The sequence below is a fragment of the Carica papaya genome, chromosome 9, assembly GCF_054855325.1.
Source record: "Carica papaya isolate Zhongbai chromosome 9, ASM5485532v1, whole genome shotgun sequence".
In the NCBI taxonomy this organism is placed as follows: domain Eukaryota; kingdom Viridiplantae; phylum Streptophyta; class Magnoliopsida; order Brassicales; family Caricaceae; genus Carica; species Carica papaya.
The window spans coordinates 6,984,013-7,009,622 of record NC_142317.1 but is presented as its reverse complement, the minus strand read 5'-3'; the positions used below and the strand labels follow the sequence as shown (position 1 = coordinate 7,009,622).

The following is a 25,610-nucleotide window of genomic DNA, read 5'->3' as shown; positions in this document are numbered from 1 at the left end:
GTCTCACCTCTGCTTCAGTATTGATCCTCCTAAAAAATAATAAAAGATTTCAGGTTTACTGTGATGCATTTTACATGAGATTGGGTTGCATTTTGATGCAGTATGATCAGTTAGTTACTTATTGATCCTAAGAATTGAAGTTTCATGAGCGTAACTAGCCGCTCATGACCTAGAGTTGGCGGCCATAGTCTTTGTCTTGAAAATATGGCTCTATTATTTTTACGGTCAGACATTCAAAATCTATACTGACCACAAAAGTTTGAAATATATATTTGTACAAAGGGAATTGAACATGAGATAGAGACGTTAGATAGATCTCCTGAGGGACTATAACTGTAAGATCATCTATCACCTCGGTAGAGGTAATATAGTCGTAGATGCTCTGAGCCAGAAAGAGTCCGCTTTGTTGGCTCAAACCATGGTCTCAAGTTAAAAATTAGTTGATGATATGTAGGCATTCCACCTTAACCATTATGGTAATAGTGCCTATCTCATGAAGATTTGAGAAGCTTAATCCACTAACCCAAAGATAACACAAAATTTGAGTAAGTTTACTTTTGACAAATTTTTTAATTTCAAGCTCACAGATGATGGAGTCTTCATTGCTGTCAGGAAGGATGTTCTTAATGGTATCCATGCCTCCAAACTGTCCATCCACCTGGGGAGTACTAAAATGTACCGGGATTTAAGGCGTAAATATTGGTGGTTTGGAATGAAGAAGGATATTGTCAACTATGTCTCCCGAAGTCTTACTTGTAAATGGGTTAAGAGAGAACACTAGAGAACCAGTAGTCTGTTGTAAGACATCTTTATTCAGGAATAGAAGTTGGAGTATGTGAACATAGACTTTGTTACTAGTATAATACTCGGACCCAGAATTTAGCCCGGGATCAATTTTTGTATTTATAAAAATAATTAAAAATATCACTTTAATTTAATTTTATTAAATTATTTGAGAAAAATAGATTAGGGACGAATTTTGGGGAAGAGGATGAAATTTTGAGTTCGGAAGATATTTTTGAAAGAAAAATTAGAAACGGTGGGTCAAAATGTTAAAAAAAAAATTAACCATGTGGAACAGCCCAGTTAGCAGGCTTGATGAAACAGAGCACGCCGCATGGCAAAACACGCTGACGTCGGCGCCATACAGGAGCCTACCCGGGTGATCCACATGCCCAATGATTCGATGACCTAGATTCAATCTTGTGCACGTGAACGGATCACATACATTTCATTCTTAGGCACAATCGGACGGACGAGATCAATCGTGATGGACGATCCAGATTCACCCATGCAATTAGCCTAAACAGACAACGATCGAACGACTCTCTTCATTCCATGTCGAAAAGAATAGACGGCCTAGATCGACGCAGGATAAGTATATAAACATTGCATCTCAGGGAACCCTAACCCTAGCCACACTTGCCCTCGCCGGAGAAGAAGAACCAGCTGCCAGAGAATGAGACCGAACCCCGGCCGCCGCACTAGAGCCATCACCGACCATTAAAAAGGGTAAAATTTTCTTTACTCGCTTAGAATTCGATTCCGAGTTTCCTTGTGGCCATATCGGAGCAAAAGGGACAGTGGGTGAGCTGAAAATTGTGGGCAAAACCGGGCAGAGCCGCTGCGATCAAAATCCTAAAATCCCCAAGATGAGTCCCTTCATGTTTCTCGTTTTACACAATTTTTCGACCATTGTATTCACTGTATTTTTCTGTGCAGGTTAGCCGAAGGAGAAACCTCAGTTGCGAATAAGAACCGGCAGAGCCACGATACCTGGAGGCTCCCCCTATTGGTAGGTTCGGTTTCTTTTAATTTTCTAGCTAACCGAAGTCCCTTAACCTATTTTTTCATAAGGATACGTGTAAAAACGACTAAAATTGGCCAAAATCGATTAGGCCAAGGTGAACCGCAGCCCTGGGCGGCAGAACCGACATCGAAGCACGACAGTGCCACTATACCGAAACCTTAAAATCGGCAGGAAAGAGTTTCAACACCGATTGTGAGTTTTTGTGGTATATTTAGGTACGTGATGAATATTTCGATTCCGGTATGAAAAATTTAAGAAATTCAGGATCCGTTAAAAGGTGTAGAAGATAACACTGAATTTCAAAACATCAATCCGGGTAAGGATCCCTCACTTTATTCTCTGTTACAGTAAATTGAGGATTAATAATTGATAATTATGTATTTTGTGAAAAATTAGAAAATTCCTAAAAATAGTATAGGTCACTAGTGGAGGCGGAACATGTTAGTTCACATTTGTCCTACTTTCCTTGTTTATTTTTTTGTACTGCCTAAATTACTTACTATTATATTATGCATGTTTAGATTGATAGTTTTTATAGTCTTCTCGATTATCTGATTTATTTGGTTCCTCCTACATTGTTATCTAGTTATCTGGTTACCCGGTTACTGGTTATGATAAACTATATCGTTTGTTTAAATGCCATTTAAATTGATTGTGAAAATGAAATGAGATGTTGGTATGCTTTGGTGGTTGTTTGGATGATGGAAATCTAAATAAATAAGAGCTTACTGGGTTTCCTAAAAAAGGGTGGACGAACTTGGTACATAGCAAACCCTACCGTGGATATTAACTTAGTCGGACGGGGCTAAAAAGTCCCATACTGGAAGGGTTTTAGGAAATATAGTTTACCTTTGTATCAGATGGGGTATCAAGGCGATGATATTTTTGAGCACTCACTACCGGATGGGGTACGGAGACGGTTGGGTTAATTATAAATTTTGATATTGGGTCAATGAGTAAAAGGATATTCCTATGGACTCCCAGGAGTCCTACTGAGTAGGTTAAAAATGAAGAATTGCTGATTCTATGTATAAAATTAAAATGTCATTTGGTTTATTGTCTTTATAAGTTGATTTTGGAAAAAAAATGTAACTGTAAGTATCGAATAAAAAGTTTTTAAAGATAAATATATTTGCTTAAAGTAATGGCTCCATTAGTTATCTTATAATTTTTACTAATCTTCATTTTCTGTATCAGTAATTAGTATGATATTCTTACTAGGATAGTGTAGTTTACTTTCATTAACTATTTCAGATAAAAAAAACTAAGACTTAGATCTCGATCAGTAAGAAAGTTGTGAGTAGTCCACATCCCGAACTCGCTTCAAGTGCTAGTGAAGGTTGCCATAGGATACTTATTTATTTATTTATTTTAATTACCATTTGTCTTTTATGAACCAAGTAGAAGAAATATTCTTGTAGCCTAATTAGACATTCAAATTTATTGTGTAAGAAATGTAAACCCTAACATTATTATTCGTTTCCGCATTTAAATTATAAATTCATTTTTAAAGGTTTCAGGCTCTTATAATTGGCATCAGAGCTACGTTTTTCAAAACCATTCCTTACACAGAGACTTAAAAAAATCAAATATAAATTATTACTTAACATTTTCTTGTGAAATATAGGTACAAAGATATGAGGAGAGGAAGATCCCCACTAAACCGAACAGCCTAGGATGACACACTTCAAGAGGATGTTGATAAACTCTTTGAGATATTGGAGAAACTCATCTTTGCCCAACAGGCCCGAAAAGAAAGGAGGGAGCTGTCTGACCCTCCCTTGCTGCCACAGTTTGATCCACCCTTGCAGCAAGAAAATCTAGAGCCACCTTGGTACAATTCAGTCCCTTTACCGCATCATCCGACACTGCCATAGTATAATCCGATGCCTCCACCGTATCATCCAGCACCACCACAGGGACACCCGGTTCCTCCCCAGCATAATCCGGTTCTTCATCCACGGGACCCAGTTCCATCCATGATAGACCCAGCCTAGATTGAAAGGTATAAAAGATTAAATTCATCTACCTTTATAGGGATATCCTCTTTCGAAGATGTCGAATATTAGTTAGTTGAGACAGAGAAGGCCTTCACAACTCTTGAAATGGTTTCTAAACAAAAGGTAGTACTTAACACCTACATGCTCGTGGGAGAGACAAGTCACTTGTGGTAACTCAAACAAGCCACCCTACCTGTTCTAATCACTTGGGAACAGTTTCTGATGGCCTTTAATGCAAAGTACCTCTTAGAGCACATTCGACATTTGAAAGAGATGGAGTTTGCACATCTGGTACAGGGTGATATGACAGTGTCAGAGTATGTCCGAAAATTTCTAGAGTTGGACTGATATTCTCTCTAGAGTATGATTGATGAAGGCATAAAGGTAAGAAAGTTCGAGTGGGACCTCCGTCCTGAGATCAAACAGCAGCTGTACATTTTTAAGCTCAGCACCTACTCAACTGTTCTGATCAAGACACAGCTAGTGGAGAGGAACCTTTACATATTTATTCCAACAGTGGAAAACCCTAAACCTTTGGTTTCACACTGCAGACTAGCACCTATTGCATTGGTTCAGCAGAATAAGAGGCCTAAGCTAGTGACTCAGGTTCCTCCTCAGGCTCTGGTAATAGGACGCGTTAGGACTTGCCAGCACTGTGGCAAGGATTATAGAGACTGACTTTACTATCATCTTAATAATACTTACTGCATATATGGGAGTATCCAATACTACGCAAGAGAATGCCCATGAAATCAGAATCATGCCAAACTTCCTATCTAGGGTAGAGCTTACAACCTCATTTAGCAGGATGCTGAAGCTAACCCAGACATGATACAGGGTACATACACTATCTGTAATCACATTGCATATATTTTGATTGATACTGGTGCTTCACATTCATTTGTCTCACATGCTTTTGCACAAAACTTGAATGCATTTCCTGAAAAACTTGATTCTGTATTGTTTGTGTATACTCTTGGAAGTAGGACACTATTAGGGGATGTTATATACAAAGCTTATCTGATAAACATATCAGATAAAAAATTAAGTGTCGACTTGATAGGGATTGACATGGAAGACTTTGATGTAATTTTAGAAATGAACTGGTTAGCAGCGTATCACATCATCGTAGATTGCTTCCACAAGAAACTTGTATTTAATCATCATAAAAAAGAGTCATTATTAAGTTAATAAAATTTTTAAATATTATTCCCTTATGAAAATTTTCTTATTACATAGTGGTTTAACTTGGTCATCTTCTCTGTATTAGGTAAATCTAAGAAAAAAGTTTGCATTTAAGAGATTCTAGTAGTCCTAGACTTCCCGAATGTATTTTTTGATGAATTACTTGGACTGCCAGTGGACAAGGAAGTTGAGTTCACCATAGATTTTCAGCATGAGACTTAGCTTATTTTGGTTGCCCCTAATCGCATGAGTCATATAAAGATGGAAGAACTGAGAAAATAGATTAAAGAATTGCAAGATAGTGGGTTCATCTGACACAGTGTTTCTCTTTGGGATGCTAGAGTTACATTTGCAAAGAAAAGGAACGAGACCTTGAGACTATGCATTAACTACAGGAGATTGAACTGAGTCACAATTAAGAACAAGTACCCCATTCCGAAAATTGATGACCTTTTTAATTAGTTATAGGGTGCACAAATTTTCTCTAAGATAGATTTATGTTTAGGTTACCATCAGGTAAAGATCAGGGCAAAAGACATTCCCAAAATAGACTTTAAAATCAAGTACAGACACTATGAGTTCCTGGTCATGCCATTTGGACTAACCAACACACCAGCCATTTTTATAGACTTGATGAATAGAGTTTTCAGAAAATTTCTAGATCAGTTTGTCATTGTGTTTATTGATTGTATATTGATCTATTCAAAGAGTAGAGAGGAACACGCTCACCACCTAACTCAGGTTTTGCAGGTTCTCAGGGAGAAGAATCTGTATGCAAAATTGAGTAAATGTGGGTTCTACCTCGAGCATACTACTTTCTTAAGGCACATCATATCAATGGATGAAGTATTAGTGAACCTCGAAAAAGTTGAGACAATACTTGGTTGGGAGAAATTGACATCGGTTAACGAGATTCGTAACTTTTTGGGAATGACAAGTTATTACCGCAGGTTTGTGGAAGGATTTTTCAGCCTAACTGCTCTTTTGGCCTAGCTCATAAAGAAGAATGTTAAGTTTGAATAGAACGAGGATTGCGAAAAAAGCTTTACAGAACTCAAGAATTTGTTGACTATTGCACCCATGTTGGCTTTACCGAGTGGAACAAGTGCATATACAGTGTATAGTGATGCTTCCTACCTGAAGTTAGGTTGTGTTCTTATGCAGCATGGGAAGGTTATGGCCTTTGGGTCTTGACAGTTGAAGAGTCTTGAGAAGAATTACCCCACCCATAACCTAGAATTTGCCATCATTATCCATGTATTGAAGATGCTGCGCCATTACTTGTATGGAGAAACTTTTGAGATTTTTAGTAAACATAAGAGTTTGAAGTATATATTCACTCAGAAGGATCTCAACATGCATAAGAGGCATTGGATAGAGCTCCTCAAGGACTACGATTGCAATATTTTGTATCACCTTGGTAAGAAAAATATGGTAGCCAATGCGCTCAGCAGAAAAAGTGCAGGTATGTTAGATCACCTAATAGTTTCTGAATTCAAAGTAATAGGGGCTATACAATATATAAGACTGCAGGACTTGAAGAGAGTTACATGCTTGACCCACCTAGCGGTCAAACCTAAATTGATCCAAAGAATAAAGGAAGCCAAATCAACCAATTCCACCTTAGTAGCTCTCAGGAAGGATGCAGAATAGGGAGTAAATCTAGAATTTTGAGTCTTTATCGATGGGTTGCTCAGATTTCAGGACAAGGTATGTGTTCTAGATGGCAGTGAACTGAAAAGGGACGTCATGACAGAGACTCACAGCTCAAAGTTCGTCATATATCCTGAAAGTACTAAAATATATCAAAGTATGCAAATCCGATTTTAGTAGAGCAAAATGAAAAAAGAGATAGCTGACTTTGTCTCCAAGTGTTTGGTATATCAATAGGTTAAGGCAGCACATCAACCCCAGGCAGGCTACTTTAGCCATTACCGATTCCGGAGTAAAAGTGAGAACATATCACAATAGACTTTGTGACGAGATTGCCTAAGGCACGTTAGGGATATGATTCTATCTGGGTAATTGTTGACCAGCTCACCAAGTCTTCTCACTTCTTGACTATCAAGATGACCGACCCCTTAGACAAATTAACAAGAATGTATATATGAGAGATAGTCAGGTTAGATGGAGTTCCAGTGATAGTGGTATCTGACAAAGGCTCCAGGTTCACTTCTCGATTTTGGTCTAGTTTTCAGCAAGTTATGAGAACGAAACTGTCCCTTAGTACCACATTCTATTCTCAAATCGATGGACAATAAGAGAGGACGATTCACACATAGAAGGATATGCTCCAAGCTTATATTCTAGACTTTGGGAGCCATTAGGATGATCACCTACCTTTGATAAAGTTCGTCTATAATAACAGCTACCAAGTAAGTATCGGCATAGCCCCGTACGAGGCATTGTACAGGCGCTCTTGCAGGTCACTGATTTGTTGGGAAGATGTGGGTAATAGAAAATTATTCGGATCAGATTTTGTAGAGGATACTACAATCAAGATAGTTAAGATCATGAAGAACATACAGACAGCTTAGAGCAGACATAAGAGTTATGTGGACACCCGGATGAGGAATTTGGAATTTGAGAAAGGTGATTGAGTTTTTCTTAAGGTCAACCCTTTAAGAGAATCAGTTAGTTTGGCAAAAGGAGAAAATTAAGTTCCCAGTTCATTGGGCCATTTGAGATTTTAGACAGGATTGGTACGACCACTTATAGACTGACACTACCTCCAAAGCTATTTAGGGTTCATAATGTGTTTCATGTACCCATGCTAAGCAGGTACAACTCGGACCCCTCACACATCTTGCCTCACGAGCCCTTTTCACTCTAAGAGGATTTATCATATGAGAAGGTACCAGTAGGTATTGTAGACCAAAAGAGCAAAGTATTTCGCAATAGAGAAATTTTCTTCTTCAAGGCCTATGTCAGAATCACACACAGAAAGAGGCCACATGAGAGCTAAAATCGGACTTCAGAGCCCAGTACCCCCAACTGTTTGACTAAGTGAGAGGGTGACATTTGAAAGATCAAATTTTCTTTCTAGGGGGGAGATTTATAATACTCGGGCTCAGAATTTAGTTCAGGATCAATTTTTATATTTATAAAAATAATTAAAAATATTAATTTAATTTAATTTAATTTTATTAAATTATTATTAAAAATATGTTATGAACAAAAGTGAAAGAATTTTTGAGGAAGATGAGTAAAATTTTGAGTTCGGGGGGTATTTTTGAAAGAAAAATTAGAAACATAGAGTCAAAATGAAAAAAAAAAAGAAAAATTTGGCCACATGGGATAACCCAATCAGTAGTCACAGTGAACTAGAGCATGTCGTGTGGCAAAACACGCTAACGTCTACATCACGCAGGAGCCAATATGGGCAATCCGCGTACTCAGTGATCGAACTGTCCATATTCAATCCCGCACGCGTGAACGGCTCAGATGCATTCCTTTCTTAGGCATGATCGGACAGACGAGATGAATCACGATGGATGACCCAGATTCTTCCATGCAATAGGCCTAAAAAGACAACGATCGGACGGTTTTCCTCCTCTATGTTGACGTGAATAGACAGCCTAGATCGACGGAGGATAAGTATATAAACATCGCATCTCAGGGAACCCTAACCCTAGCCACACATACCCTCACCGGAGAAGAAGAGCTAGCCCTTGGAGAAGGAGACCGACCCCTGGCCACCGCCGCACCGAAGCCACTACCAACTGTCAAAAAAGTAAAATTTCTCCCTACCTACTCAGAATTCAATTCTGAGTCTCCCTGTGGCTATATCAGAGCAAAAGAGATGGTAGGTGAGCCAGAAACTGCGGGCAAAACCCGACAGAGCTGCCGCGATCGAAACCCTAAAATTTTTCCGATGAGCTCCTTCCTTTTTCATGTTTCACATGAATTTCTGACCATTGTGTTTATCATTCTTTTCTGTGCAGGTTAATAGAAGAAGAAGCTCCAGTTACGAAAGAGAACCGGTGGAGCTACCGCACTTGGAGACCCCCCTTGCCGGTAGGTTTTTTTTTTTTTTTTTAAGCCAACTGAGGTCCCTTAACATTTTTTTTTCACAGGGATACGTGTAAAACCAGGTAAAATTGGCCAAAACTGGCTAAAATATGCCAAAATCAGTTAGACTGAGGCGGATTGCCGCTGTTAGCAGTGGAGCTAGCGCCAGAGCACAGTGGCGCCGCTGTGCTGAAACCCTAAAATTAGCCAGAAAGGATTTTCAACACCAATTTTGGGTTTTTGGGATATATTTAGGTACGTAACAAGTATTTTGATTCTCGCATGAAAAATTTAAGAAATTTGGGACCCGTTAAGAGACGTAAAAGATAGCACGATGTTTTAAAACATCGATCTGGATAAGAATCCCTCACCCTATTCTCTGTTATGGTAAATTAAGGATTAATAATCGATAATTGTATGTTTTGTGAAAAGTTAAAAAAATCCTAAAAATATTACAAGTTACTAGTGGAGAAATAATCAGTTAGTTCACATTTGTGCTGCTTTCCCTATTTATTTTCATGTACTGCCTAAATTGCTTACTATTATATTATACATGTTTAGACTGATAGTTTTTATGATCTTCTCGATTATCTGATTTATTTAGTTCTTCCTGTATTATTATCTGGTTATCTAATTAACTGGTTATTAGTTATGATAAACTATATCACTTGCTTAAATGCCGTTTAAATTGATCAGTAAAAATAAAATGAGATGTTAGTGTGCTTTGGTGGTTATTTAGATGATGTAAATCTAAATAAATAAGAGCTTACTAGGTATCTTGGGAAAGGATGGACGGACATGGTACATAGGGAACCTTACCGTGGATATTACCTCAGTCAAACAAGACTGAGAAGTTCCATACCAGGAGGGTTTTAAGAGATATAGTTCATCCTCATACCAGACGGGGTATCGAGACAATAGTGTTTTTGGGCGCCCATTATCGAATGGAGTATGGGAACGGTAAGATTAATTACGAATTTTGATACTGAGTCCACGAGTAGAGGGATATCCCTATGGACCCCTAGGGGTCCCAGTAAGTAAATTAAAAAGGAAGAATTGTTGATCCTGTGCATGAAATTGAAATGTCATTGAAATGTCATTTGATTTATTGCCTTCATAAGTTGATTTTGGGGAAAAAAACCATAACGGTAAGTATTGAATAAAATTTTTTTAAAGATAAATATATTGATCTAAAGCAAGGACTCTATTAGTTATTTTTTAAATTTTATTAACTTTCGATTTTTTGTATCAGTGATTACTCTGATATTCTTACTGGGCTAGTGTAGCTCACTATTTCATTAACTATTTCAGATCAAGAAGTCCAAGACCTAGATCCCGATCAACAAGAAGGTTGTGAGTAGTCCATCTCCCGGACTCGCTTCAAGTGCTAGTGAAGGTTGCCCTAAGATACTTATTTATTTATTTTTCTTTAATTGTCATTTATCTTTTATGAACCAAGTAGAAGGGACATTTTTGTAACCTTATTGGGCATACCAATTTATTGTGTAAGGAATGTAAACCTTAATATTATTATTCGCTTTCGTATTTAAATTATATATTCATTTTTTTAATGTTCCAGGCTCTTACAACTAGTATGTTCAGGACCTGTTCCGATTGCAATTCAATATGGGTCATCATTGAAATGTTGACTAACACCACCCATTTTGTATCAATCAGAACCACAAATTCTACCAGCAAACTAGCCTGCTTGTACGTTGAGGAGATTGTTCGACTCTACAGCATCCCCGCATCTATTGTGTCAGACCGAGATTTCTAGTTCACTTTTTATTTTCTGGGATAAATTTCAAGAAGCACTCAGTTAGAGATTGTACTTCAGCACTGCTTATCATCTCTAGATCAATGACCAATTTGAACGTACTATCCATACATTAGAAGATATGTTGCACGCTTGTGTTCTCGACTTTGGCGATAATTGGTATGAATATCTTTTCTTGTGTGAATTTACTTATAATAACAGACATCATTCCAGTATTGGCATGACTCCATATGAAGTTTTGTATGGTAGGCCCTGTCATTCTCCCACTTGTTGGAATAAAGTCATGAACGAGCGTCGTTTAGGACCTAATTACATCCAGGAGACTATCGAGAAAGTTGTTATCATTCGAAGGAACTTAGCCACCACCCAGAGTCGCTAGAAAAACTATATTGACAATCGGAGAAGACCACTAAAATTTTCTGTTGGTGATCAAGTCTTCTTTAAGAACTTTCTTTATAAGAAAAAAATGTTGTTTGGTGAGAAGAGAAGCTAAGCCCCTGTTATATGGGACCTTTTCAGATCGTGGAACATGTTGAATTCGTGGCGTACAGCTTTACTCTTTCGAGAGTTTATGGGATTGCATGATATTTTCCATGTCTCCATACTCAAAAGGTACCACTTTGACTTTTTTTTCATCATTCCTCACTAAGAGATGTAGGTTCAAGCTGATATGACGTACGAGGAGCTTTGCGCAAAAATCCTTGGTTGGACAGACAAGGTTTTACGCAATAACATGATTTCAATGGTGAAGGTGCAGTGACAACATCACACTCTGAAAGAGGCGACGTGAGCGTTAGAGAGCAAAATACGAGAGAAGTTTCTTGACTTATTCATGACAAATTTTGGAGACCAAATTTTCTAAGGTGGAGGGAATATAATACCTCCAAAACCTTCGCACTTAATTTGTAATGTGAACACTATTTATTCAGGTCCTAAGGCCATTTAAACTACTTAATATTTTATATTTTAAATTTTTGAATAAATTTTATATTTCGTATTTTAGTTTCGTATTTTATTTTGTTAAATAATTATTGAAATTTAATTATTCTATTTTTCTCGTAGGAAAATTATATGTTTTAATTAAATAAAAAGATTTTGGAGAAAAATGACAGAAAATCCTACGAGAATGCATGCGAATGGGATCCTGCCCGCACGGGCTCTGTGCACCGCGCGCTTCTAGCACAGGATGTGCAAACTGTGCGCAAGTCCCATACATACGAGGTGCGAGGCCCAGTCTTCGCGCGCGTCTCATCGCAGATAGACGGGCGCGTGGATCTGTGCGCCCTGTATGTGCGCTGTCCGCATAGTAGGCCTACATGCGTAGTAGGCTGGGGTTGTGTGTGCTGCCTTGGGAATGGTGTGCTAGCACCTTGGGTGTCGTGTTCCGCCTTCATGCGAGCACCGTCAGTTGGGCGGCATGACACCCCATCATTTGGGCGACGTGTCGTTGTCGTTTGGGTGCCATGTCTCCAGTTTTCATGCCACCGTCACATTGCATCCTCCATCCATTGGTCGCATCCATTGGTTGTCATATATAATCTTTTCACATTGACTTTCTCTCTCTTCACCAGATTTTGCCACTTGGCGCAAATTTAACGGTCCACATTTTTTATAAATAGGGACCCTCACTTCACTATTTTCGCATCACTTCCACTTCATTCCTCCACCACCAAAGGGTTTTAGAGAGAGGGAGTGATCTAAAGAGAGAATGAGAGAAAGAGAAGAAGAAAAAGGCGTAGGAAATACCAAAGTTTTAGTAAGGAATTTAGTATTTACTTTTAAATATTATAAGGAGCATTTCTAGATTAAATTAACAAAGTTTAAATTATATGGTTGCATGATTTAAATTATGTGCTTAAACGAAATAATTTTTCGTGTTAATGCGTGTTTATGAACATATATAAACTAATTATTTGCATGTGTATTTTAAATGATTTAATGCTTGAGGTATATATTGATATGTGATGCACTAGATGGTCGGTGAAAAAACGATTAAGCATGAAATGATGTATAAACATGAAAAATATGTATTGATATTGACATGCATAATTCATAAAGTATTTTCTTAGGCTTTTTATCTCTGAGAGATTTTTGTTTTTCTCCCATTTGGTTTGAAAAGACATAAAAGGACCGTTCCCTGTGGATTGTAGGGGTCACCTTTGGCAAAGTATGATCGTGACGATAGTTAACATATAAAACCACTGTAGTTGGCACAACCGTGGTCATAAATTGTATCACGATTTTACAAGCTGTAAATATACAGTCAATTTGGCAAGTCGGAAATTGCTGATATAAATGAAATAAATTAGTCATTCCATATAAGTAGTTGGGAATTCATATTGTCCTCAGTAGATGGAAATCAAAACGACTTCATGCGAAGAATAAAATAAAAAATAGTGCATATCATGATTTGTTTGATTTTTTCTATTTTCAGCATGATTGATTTGATTAACATGATATGATTTTGACTTGACGTTTTTCTTATTAAATTAAATCGATTTCATAATTAATAATGAACCTTGATGTCACTATTGATGGTAAGAAATGATAGTGTTTTTAGTTACATTTGAAATCTTATGATGTTATTTAAATATTGTTTTCCTTACTGAGTATGTGAAACTCACCTGTTTTCATGCTCCCTCCCCCCGAAATAAGGAAGATAGTAAAGAATCAATCATTGACCTACCTCTTAAAGCCTTTGAGGATCCCGTGGATCCATGATCTTTTATAAGTGCATGATTGTCTCACACTCTGATGAATCCATCTTTTAAAGAGGCTTGTAATTAATTTTGTTTTTGCTTCAGTTATGTATGGAACTCTATTATTATTTGTAAGAAATTGTAATTATTTGTTCCGATGCATATATTTATCTATTATGCACTTGCAATCTATTTATGTATCTAGTACCTTTATGCCTTAATTTGCATTTGGGATGTTACACTATATAACTTAAAAAAACAATCATTAACCGGTCAAAAGACAAATATTGCACACAGGCATATATATACACATATATACATAGGGGGGGGGGGCTGATAGCAGTGGTTGGTTGTGACTCACAAGGAAAAAATAGTTAATAGTTTTAAAGATTTGTTGGCTTAGCCACTGATTCCCACAAACTTCCCCCACCCATCACATACCCTCCTTTAAACCTTTACTCTTTGTTGCTTTTGGTGACTCCATCACTCCCTAATGCTCCACTTTTAAGCTCCATGAACACAAGCACTGCATGCGCAAACTTGAAATAAAGCTCAACTTGATCCACAATAATAATTCTCCTACTCGCCAAACTCACACACTCAACTCACCCATTTCAAGTTCGAGAAAATAGAACAAAGGGAATGAGAGAGGAGGAAGATTGGAGAGAAAGGAAGTCATTAGAGCTTGAGGGAATGGATTAAAGGAAGAAAGTTTAGGGAGTTCTAGTTTTCTAGAAGTGTAGGTCTATTAGGGTCAAAGGGAATGAAGAACTAGGAAGAGCCATGCGAGATAAAAAAGAGAAAAAGGATAACTTGAAGTTCAAAATTTTTTAATGGCACATAAGATTAATAAAAAAATTTCACGTGTTAATAAATTCAACATATGACATAGAAGTTAATAGTATTAAATATTATTAATAAAATAAACTAAATATATATATTTAAAATATAAAAATTAATTTAATCAAAAATTAAAATAGAGACTACTTAAAAAATAAATAATATGGAAACTAAATTATTATTTTAGCCTTAATTGGAGTAATTCTTTTATATGATTAAAGTTATTGATTATAGTTTTAATTAATCTTCAACTAATTATAATTTGTTTAGTATATTTATATTTATTTGAATATTAAACTTAACATTACCATCGATTTTAAGATAGTTGAGAATTGCAAATGAAATTCTTATATCACTACTCAATCCAATTGTTGAATAAATAATTTAAAATTATGAAAGTTATAAATTAGCGGTTATAAAAAAATTAAAATAAATTAGCGGTAAATTAAATAGCAATTTAAATAGACTAAACAGGCAGTTACGAAATGAGAAATTAATAAGCGGTTTTATCAATGTCTATATATAAGCTATAAAGTATTGTGGAAGATTTTATTTTTTCTCTCCAATACCAAACACCATTTAACTATTAATTAATAGCAGAAATCTCATCATACATCTGTTCTTTCAGGGAGCCCAACAACAAAACAACTATTGCTTTTCATCAAATCATCCAGATCACTACACATATCAAGAACGGCAGACAACTCGTAAGAAGGAGGATTGTTGGTGAGCCATTGGTTGACCTGGAAGATAGTTTGAGAACATCCCTTATGGGGACCAGTGGAAGTGACCTCTAAGTACTCGCAGTACCAACTAGGGAAAAAACTTGAGTCGTCAGGTGTCAAGCTAAGTCAGCAGATGGGCGAGGCTATGCAGGGGCCATAGCCGCTGAAGAGGTTTAAGTTGCCACGCTCGAAGTAGTCATGGTTAAGACCCATTAGCCCCCATGATTCGATGTTTGGGACCTCAAAGGACTCACCCTGTGCATCACCCAAAATCATGCTGATCTTGGAGTTTGTCCTGGCTTTTAACATGGAGCCTATTCTTATATATAGATTATATACACACAAGTTTTCTTGTATAAAACATTAAAATTTTTGATATTAAAAATCAGTTTTCTTCATTTTCTATGTGAAATATGTAGAGATGATGGGTGGATTAGATCACATGATGAAATAAAGTGCGATCCAAATTTTTATGGCACGAATAAGAAAGGAAAATATGAAAGGTTTGGGGATATACTTATAGTGGATGTAAATACCTGGAACATTGGATAAAATAAAGTCATAAATTAAATGCGAAAGCGAAATAATAGAGTTAAGGTTTACATTCCTTACATAATAATTTAGAATGCCCAATAAGACTATGAAAATGTTCATTCTAAAAGAATAAACAAAAATAAAAGAAATAAACGAAAAGCAAATCACTAAGTATCCTAGGACGATCTTCACTAGCTTTTGAAGGAAGTCCAAGTGGTGAATTATTCACAACCCTCTTGTTGATTAGGATCTGGATCTTGGTCCTATTGATTTGAAATAGTTAATGAAAGGATGAGCTACACTTTCCCAATAAGAATACCACACTAATCACAAATACGAAAAACTAAAGATTGATAAAAATCAGAAAAATAACTAATGGAGCCCTTAATTTAATGTAAATTCATTTATTATAAAGAAATCCATTTATTTTATATTTGTACAACAAGTCTTTCACAATAATAACTTATGAAAACTTATATTCATGTACAATATTATTTATCATATATAAGATAATAAGAAATGATCATTTTATATGTTTACCCACTTAAAGATACCCTTGAGGGTCCATAGGGATGTCCTCATACTCGTGAACCCGATATCCAATTAAATAATTAATCGACCGTCCCCATACCCCGTCCGGTAATGGGCACCAAACATTCCACTATCTCGATACCCTATCTGGTACGAAAGTAAACCATATCCCTCAAACCTTACTGGTACTGGACTTCCCAGCCCCGTCCGACTGAGGTAACGTTCACAGTAAGGTTTTTTATGTACCAGGCGTGTCCGCCCTTTTTTGGGTACCCAGTAAATTTTTTTCATACAGATTTCTATCAGTATAACAATTAACCACACAATAACCATATCTCATTTTATATTCACAGTTCACTTAAATAACAATATAGTTTAACACAGCTAAATAACCAATGACCAAAATACTGGCCTATAATGCAGGAGAAACAAATAACCAAAAAGACACTAAAAGTCATCAATTAAGTTACACATAGTATAATAATAACCAAATATAGGAAATAGAAGAAAATAAATAAGAAATCGAAACGATCATGAACTAACCGGTTCCAGCTCCACTAGTGACCTGTAATTATTTCTAAGATTCTCTAATTTTCCATAAAAATACATAATTATTAATCATTAAGCCTTAATTTGTTGTAACGGAGAAAAATGTGAGGGATCTTTACCCGAATAAGTGTACAAAATACTGAACTTTCTATTGCACCTACTAGCAGTTCCTGGATTTCTTGAATTTTTTTGTGGAGAATAAAATATGCTTCACGTAGCTAAAAATATCACAAAAATCTAAAATTGGTGTTAAAAATTATTTTTGGCCAATTTTAAGGTTTCGACATAGCGACACCATCATGATCGGGTGACGATACCACCACCCAGGCGGCAATTTGCCTTGGCTTGACTGTTTTCGGCTAGTTTTGACCAGTTTTAGCCGACTTTATACATATTCCTGTGAAAAAATACGTTAGACGGCTTCGGTTGGCCGAAAAAATCAGTAAATGAAAACCTATCGATGGTGGAATTTTTCAGGTACGGCAGCTCTACCGACTCACCTTCACGGCTGAGATTTTTTTTTTCGGTCAACCTGTAGAAAACATAACGGTGAAAAAATTGCACGAAATAGGAAACAGAAAGGGGCTCATAGGAGGAGGTTGCGGGTTTTGCCCGCAGTTTTCGGCTCACTCGCATTTCGTTTTTCTTCGATATGGTCGCAGGGGTGCTTAGAATTAAAATCTGAGCGGGTAAGAGAATTTTTACATTTTTGGGCAGTCGGAGGTAGCTCCGGTGCGGCGGCGGTCGGCAGACGGCTCCCTTCTCCGGTGACTAGTTCTTCTTCTCTAGTGGGAGGCTAGCGGCTAGGGTTCAGATTTAGTGTGAAGCGAAATATTTATACTCACCTCCCGTTAATCTGGACTGTTTATCGCGTTTGATCTCGACCATTCGATCGCGTATAGGGAAGAAACGAATCTAAATCGTTCATCGCGTTTGATCTTAACTGTTCGATTGCGTTTAAGAGAGAAACGGATTTGGAACGTCCACGTGCGCGTGATTGCTTCTGGATCATCCGATCGCAGGGCACGCAGATCGCCAGCGTGGCCTCCCACGTAGCACCGAATCAGCGTGTATTGCCACGCGGCGCACTCCGATTTATCGAAGCTGCTGACTGGGCTGTCAGAGACAACTATGTGAACCATAAGATTTACAAGATAAACACCAAAAGTCTTTCTTTTATGCATTACTCTTGTAATATCCTACCTTAATTAAATATAAATTATATGTAAAATTAATTTAAAAGGGTTGTAAATAATTAAATAAATATGAAGAAATTAGATATATTGTATTTTAATCATATTTATTTAAATTTGGAATAATTTTGAGTTAAGAATAAAATAATTAGTAAAATTTTAATACAGGTGATATTGATGAAGAAAAAAAAAAACTGAAGATTGAAGAAGAAAAGAGAAAGAAGACCGACAGACCTGTGAAGTCCAGCTCAGACTCGCAGCAATAACCAAGCACGATAACACTTAAAAACAATGTTGTTTTGAGTCTAAACAGTGCCATTTTGAAGAAGGAAAAAAATGTAGAAAGCAAAAGAGGAAAAGACATGGCTGAAAGGGAAATGTTCTCCAGAAAAGGAAAGGTAGGAGGCATGTGGGAAACCTAACCTAACCTACCTCCCACCGCCTATAAAAGGATATCCAATAGAAGAAAATAGAAGAAAGAGATATATGATTATAGACAGAGAGACGAGAGTTAAAGAGAAGAAGTTTGGCAGAAGAGGGAACTGGAGGAACGAGTGGTAGTGACGTAGAAGCTAAGTGCGACTCGAAACGATATGGTGGAAGGCAGAACCAGAGTGAACCGATTGACAACGGGGAAGTTGAAGCAGAAGCAATCGCATGGGGCGTAGAGGGAGAAACCACAAAAGATATTAAGGTAATTTATTTTTTTTTTTAGTTTTCAATCTACATTGTTCTGGGATAAAAGTCTGAGAAATTTTTATGACACTTGAATGCTAATATTTTGAATTGTTGAGAATTTATTTGTTAAATATTACATGATTATTTTTTTCTCAAATATAATTACTATTTCTCAATCCACATGCGCGGTGAAACTTTTTTTGCCGAAGTAATTGATGTAATATGAATCAAATGTAAGTTTTAAGATTAATTTTTAGCTTTTTTCTGTTTGTAGTTCAACAATATTAAACTTAATACAATTGTGAGAATTGATCAATTCATAGTTTAATTTGTGATTGATAGTTTTAGAGTGACTGGAGTGAGATTATATTAATTTAGACTTGAACTGAAGTATTATAGTCAAGTTAATGTGAAAGACTCGAATTATCATAAATTTAACTAAATCAAATTAATAATTGTTACGAAGGTTAGCGATTATTAATTAATAGACTAAGTAATATAAGAAAGGAAAACAAAAGTATATTAGGATAATTTGACTATTACGCACTAAATTAAGTCGATTGCGAAATTAAAATTAGAATTTATTCAAGTTTCAAGTGAAATCTATTATTCTGGTGCGTTTTTGTTGATAGTTTTTATGAATTTAATTATTTTACTTTAATTAAATTATTTTAATTTCTTATTTCATAAATTTAATTTTAATTTCTAGATAATAGTAGAATGTGTATAATTTTGATACTTGATACACAATTCTTATGGGACGATACTCTACTTATTACTTTATTACTTGAACGATTTCATGTATTTGTGAATTCGTCTATCAAGTTTTTGGCGTCGTTGCCAGGGATTATTAGTATCAATATCAATACTAAGGTTTTATTATTAATCTAAAGTTTATTTTCTTGTTTCTAGTTTACTTGCTTTTTAGTTTTTATTTTATTTATTATTCTTAATTTAAGTTTATTATTTTATTTTATTTTTTTTTTGTGAGCAGATCACACTATTTTTTTTATATCAATTGGCATATGAGCCAATTGAACAGTGTAGAATTACTTCCTATAAATCCAAAGATCGAAAAGATTTGTAGACAATTAAATTGAGATAGAAGGAAACAATTAGCAGCAGAAGGGTGAGTAAGATTAAAGATTGTTAAAAACGAAGAAAATTGGCGACTTTGAGATGTTTTGGATGAGAATAATACGAGAGCATTTAGGGGTTTTGCTACCTCTTCATTTATAGGAGCTTCATCCAGTATTGTTCGATCGAGTATCAATGCTAACAACTTTGAGATTAAACTCGCCATCATTCAAATGATCCAAACCACAATTCAATTTGAGGGATTTACCAAATGATGATCCTAATGCCCATAGATCTAACTTTTTATAAATTTGTGATACTATTAAACAGAATGGTGTTTCTAGTGAAACAATTAGACTTGGACTCATTTTTTTTTTATGAGATAAAATTAAAAGTTAATTACATTTTCGTCCTATAGATATAATTATTATATGGGAATACCTATCTCAAAAATTTTTAGCTAAGTTTTTCCCACCAGTTAAGATGGTAAGGATAAGAAACAACATCACTAGTTTTTATCAAATGGATGGAGAGATGTTGTATAAGGCATGAGAGCGATTTAAGAAATTGATTAGAAGTTGTCCTCATTATGGGTTGCCTAAGTAGTTGTTGGTTCAAACATTTTATACCAGATTGAACCAACAAACTAGGATCACAATTAATGCAGCTAGTAGAGGTGCTTTCGCGGGGAAGTCCACAGGTGATGCTTATGAGCTCTTAGAAGAGATGACCATCAATAACTATCAATGGCCATAAAAAGACGTCACCCTAAAATGAATGTTGGATTATATAAAATTGATGTTTTAACTACTTTTAATGCAAAAAGTGACTCTTTATTTAAGAAAATTGATCAAAAGAGTGTTAATATTGTTAATTCTCATACAAAAGGTTTATTTAAAGATCCTTTTTAAGGATATGAAGCAAAACAAATGAGTTTTGTAGTTGGACAGGGCATGCCACCATATAAGCCATACTCCAATGCATATAATCTTGGATTGAGAAATCATCCAAAATTTTCATGTAAGAATCAATAGAATGTGACTGGGCCTCCCCCATAATTTTAACCTCAAGAAAAGAAGCCCTTACTTGAAGAGATGGTTGCAATCATTCATAAGAACACAATAGAGTTTTACAACAAAGACTGAAATAATCATTTAGAATCAACAATTAATGTTGCAAAGCTAGCAAGCGTCAATCAAAATACTGGAAATCCAAGTGGGTCAACTGGCAAACATGATTAATGGTAGAGCTCAAGGTACCTTGTTGGGTAACACCGAGACAAATCCAAAAAAACATGTTATGACAATCACCTTGAGAAGCGTAAATAATTGACAGATGCAAGAATGGATGAAGGAACCAAAGAGAAAAATATTGAAAAAGAAAAGGTAGAGTAATAAGAAGAGAAAAAAACAAGTAGTGTTCAAGCCCATGTGCCACCTGTTCCATTTCCATAATGCCTCAAAAGTATAATAAAGATAAGAATATCCTTAAATTTCTTGATATATTTAAGAAACTTCACATAAATGTTCCTTTTGGAGAGGCTCTTACTCAAATGTAAAAGTATGTGAAGTTTCTTAAGGTGATTCTAACAAAGAAGAGGAGTTTGAAAAATCATGAGACTATTATGCTCCAAGAGGTGTGCAATATCATCATTAAAAATAAGTTACCGCCTAAAGTGAAAGATTTAGGAAGTTTTATTATACCATGCAAAATTGACAATTTTGATTTTAAGAATGCTCTATGTGATCTTGATGTTAGTATTAACTTAGTGTTTTATTATGTATTTAAAAAGTTAGGTATTAACAAAGTGAAGCCCACAATAGTGTCATTATAGTTGGTGGATAAATCGGCAAAATACCCTTTGAGAATAGTAAAAGATGTGCTGATACAGGTGGAGAGCTTTATATTCCCAGTTAACTTCATAGTTATGGACATGGAAGTTGATAAAGAAGTTTCACTCATATTTGGGAGACTCTTCCTCGCAACTGGTAGAACATTAATTGATGCGTAGGATAGTAAGTCAACATTACAAGTTGGAGACAATAAGTAACTTTTCACGTTTTTCATGCCACAAAATTCCTTTGGACACTGATGAATGTTTTAATACTTATAATTAATGAGTATGTGTCCAAAAAGCTCACCAAGATAGAAAAAAATCTTGATGTCAAGGAAACAGCCAAATCAAATGAAGATGATGATAAAAAAGAGGATGGGGCAAGATAGGAGAAACTGAAAAAAGATATGTATATTTGGAAGAGAATTTTAAGACATCAAGATCTACCATAGCTCCCCATTTACTGCAAAGTCGAACTAACGACTATAAACAAAGCGTTGATGAGGAGGCAACTCAATATAGATGGTATTAGACAGATAATATAATTTTTTATTTTAATATTTATTTTTTTATTTGATAGAATTTTATATTTTTTTATTCATTTATTTTTATTTATTTATTAATTATTTTTTTTCTTTGCACCTTTCTCTCTTAATTTATAATTGTGTAACTAACACTTGTGAATTCTTAATTGAGATCCAGCTAATATGCCTGTCGATGTTGATGATATCTGCTTTGTACTAGAACAATTCTCAGTGCAAAATTCTAGTTACCTATTTTTGAAGTAGGTTATGTAGGCACCATGCAAGGAGAATATTTTGTTTTTCATTGTTTTTTATTTTTTTTTATTTTTTTTGTACATAATGTATTAATAAACAGTGATGAGACTGTTTAGTAAGTTTGGGGTATTGGATCTTTAGAGATTTAAATTGTTATTTTTTAAGTTTGTCTTTTCTTTTTTATATACTAAAGGGTTAATCTTTTGACCATAAGTAATAAGTGAAGCATGGTGAAAGTGAGATTTTATTTTGACTAAGTTTGTGATTACTTTGGAAAGACAAGAGAAGATGTTTGTAAATAATAATTAGATTAATTAGTGATTATTTTTCTTAACTTAATTAGTGTAAGAACAATTGCATAAGAACCTAGTATGAGACATTACACTCGCGATATAGAAAATGTGAGTTTCATTTTTACATTTGAGTTAGTCCTAAACTAGGATTTAAGTGAATAAGATAAATTAGCTAACATATAATCGGTGAGATGGAGCGTAAAATGCAGCAATTCAAGAAAAAAATAATTAATAAATAAATACTTTCAGTGAAATAGTGAGATGGAGCATAAAATACACTCATTTATAAAAATATATTTGAGGTAAAAGTGTGAGATGAATCGTAAAATATAATCACAAAAAAATAAATTGTAAGAAAAAAAATATAGTAAATAGTGGTAAGTTCACTACCTTAGTTATAGTAGCAAAGTTGTAAGGTTAAACAAAACATAATTTATGAATCAATAGCAGAAACTTATAGAGGAAACTTATGTATTGAAATTACACAAATTTTGTTGAGGGGTTATAAGAGCTAATAATATATTTATATTTTATAACATTATTTTTGAATTTTCAACTGACTAACAATTACAAGAAATGAATACAATTTTAATATTTTCAAGCCGAACAGATGAACGTGATGGAAAAACGCGTTCTTAAGTGTTTCTTTCCAATCTTTTGCTTGAGGACAAATGAAAATTTAAGTTTGGAGGTATTCGGCGTATTGTATTTTAATTATACTTAAATTTGAAATAATTCTTGAATAATTTTGAGTTAAAAAATGAGAAAAATTTTGATGCATGTGATAATGATGAAGAAGAGAAAAAAAAAAGCTGAAGATTGAAGAAGAAAAGAGAAAGAAGCCCAACAAACCCGTGAAGTCCAGCCCAACGTCGTTGTTTTGAGTCTGAGAACCAGACACCAAACGATGCCGTTTTGACGAATGTAAAAAAAAAAAATTATAGAAAGCAGAAGAGGGAAAGACCCAACTAAAAGGGAAATGCTTGCCAGAAAAAGGAAAGGCAGGAGGCGCGCGAGATACCTAACCTACCTCCTGCCACCTACAAAAGGCACGATTAGAAGTAGAGAATGGTGGCGAGGAGATCTGACAGAAGAAAATAGGAGAAAAAGAGATCTGATTATAGACAGAGAGATGGGAGCTAGAGAGAGAAAGTTTGGCGGAAGAGGGGACTGGTGGAGCGACTGGCAGTGACGCAGAAGCTGAGCGCGACTCGAAGCAATCTGGTGGAAGGCATAACTGGAGTGAACCGATTGATGACGGGGAAGCTAAAGCAGAAGCAATCGCAGAGAACTTAGAGGGAGAAACTGAGAAAAATATTCAAGTAATTTAAACTTCTTTAGTTTTCAATTTGCATTGTTTTGGGATAAAAGTTTTAAGAATTTTTGTGACATTTGAATGCTAATATTTGGAATTGTTAGGAATTTATGTGTTGAATATTACATCATTATTTTTCTCTCAAATATAATTATTATTTTTTAATCCATCATGCGCTTCTTTACTGAGAGTGATTGATATAGCTTGAATTAAATGTACGTTTTTTATGATTAATTTTTAGTTTTTTTTTAAGTTACAATTTAACAATATTAAATTTAATAATGCATTTATGAGAATTGACCAATTCATAACTTAATTTGTGATTTATTGTTTTAAAATTGCGCCACTAAAATTCTATTAACTAGATATTTATTGTTAAATATTAATATAAAAAAATTAAATTATTATATATTTAACTGAATTAAATTAACAATTATTATAAAATTTTAATAATTGTTAATTGAAGCACTTAAAGTCAGAAAATACATTAACCATTACATATTAGATTAAATCAATTACGAAATTAAAATTAGAATATATCAAAGATTCATGTGAAATTAATTATTGTAGTGTATTTCGGTTGATAATTTTTACGAATTTAATTATTTTGTTTTCATTAAATTATTTTTAATTTCGATTTTTAGATAACAGTATAATTTTTACAAATTTAGTATTTGATACACAATCTCTATATAATAATAATACTCATTAATATACTACTCAAATAATTTCGTGTACTTACAAATTCGTCCATCACATAGTGTAATTATATTTCGTGCACTTCAAAAATAAGAAAATGTACCTACAATGTATTTGATAATGAATTAATGATTGCCCAAGTTGCTCTATCAAAAAGAAAACATAACTGTTTAAGCTGTACAGTTTGATCATAGCAGAAAACTAGGAGTATGAAGGTCGGAATGTAAGAAACTGCAACATGCAATAGATAACAGGAAATATGTATGTACATATTAATGGAGTCATTTCAAAAGATAAATAAATTGATAATTTGACTTGTGTAGTAAAAGCTCAATGTGGTGAGAACTAGTTCCTAAGTAGAGTGCATATCCTTATTACAGCTAATGATGAACTGCATAAATTGTCAATATGAGAAAAGCAAACGTACTCGTCAACTTCAGGCTCCACGCCACATGACATTAAACCATCAATAATTTTCTTCATTACAGCTCCATGTCGATAGGGATGAACGGATCCATGCTTCCCAGGCAACCGAGGGTGATCCTCAATGGTTACCTGTAAACGAGTCTTAAGATTTAAGACATCCAATTTTTTGGAAAAATATAAGATAATCACAAGAAAATTTAATGCAAATGGAGAATTAGCAGAAGATAAATAAAAAGAAAAACATATTCATTTAAGAAACTCATCTTCCACCGTCCAAATCTATCAGAAATTTTTTCTACATAACAAGCAAAAACTACACAGGACAGACACGATTAGCACATGTATACTTGATCAATGCACAGATAATGGAACTAGGACTTGTTAGGTCTTGTTTGTCTCGTGCGACGGATTACACTGGTTTTAACTCAATGATCTTACTGCCTCAATCAAAGAAAAGCATTCATCAATGCTTGTATAGGAAAATGATTCATCCAACACAACTGATTCATCCCCTACTCAGGAAAAAAAATGTATTTGGCATTATACGCCAGGAGCTTTATTTATATTAAGTTTATAAATATCTGAAACCTATGTCCTCAGTACCCAAAACAACTTCAATAAAGATGAAACCCTTAGGGGAGTCAAATCAATCTCG

The 25,610-nt window shown here is 34.9% G+C and overlaps 1 long non-coding RNA gene and 1 other non-coding gene across 2 annotated transcripts; one reads left to right on the top strand and one right to left on the bottom strand.

Moving 5' to 3' along the window:
* Positions 1-18,188: 18,188 nt before the first annotated feature.
* LOC148239767 (uncharacterized) lies at positions 18,189-22,366 on the top strand. The gene is made up of 2 exons (XR_015816536.1): positions 18,189-18,548; positions 22,146-22,366. It is a non-coding gene; the product is annotated as an uncharacterized LOC148239767 (long non-coding RNA).
* On the bottom strand, positions 20,099-20,205 carry LOC148239768 (small nucleolar RNA R71). Its single transcript, XR_015816627.1, has one exon. It is a non-coding gene; the product is annotated as a small nucleolar RNA R71 (small nucleolar RNA).
* Positions 22,367-25,610: the final 3,244 nt, after the last annotated feature.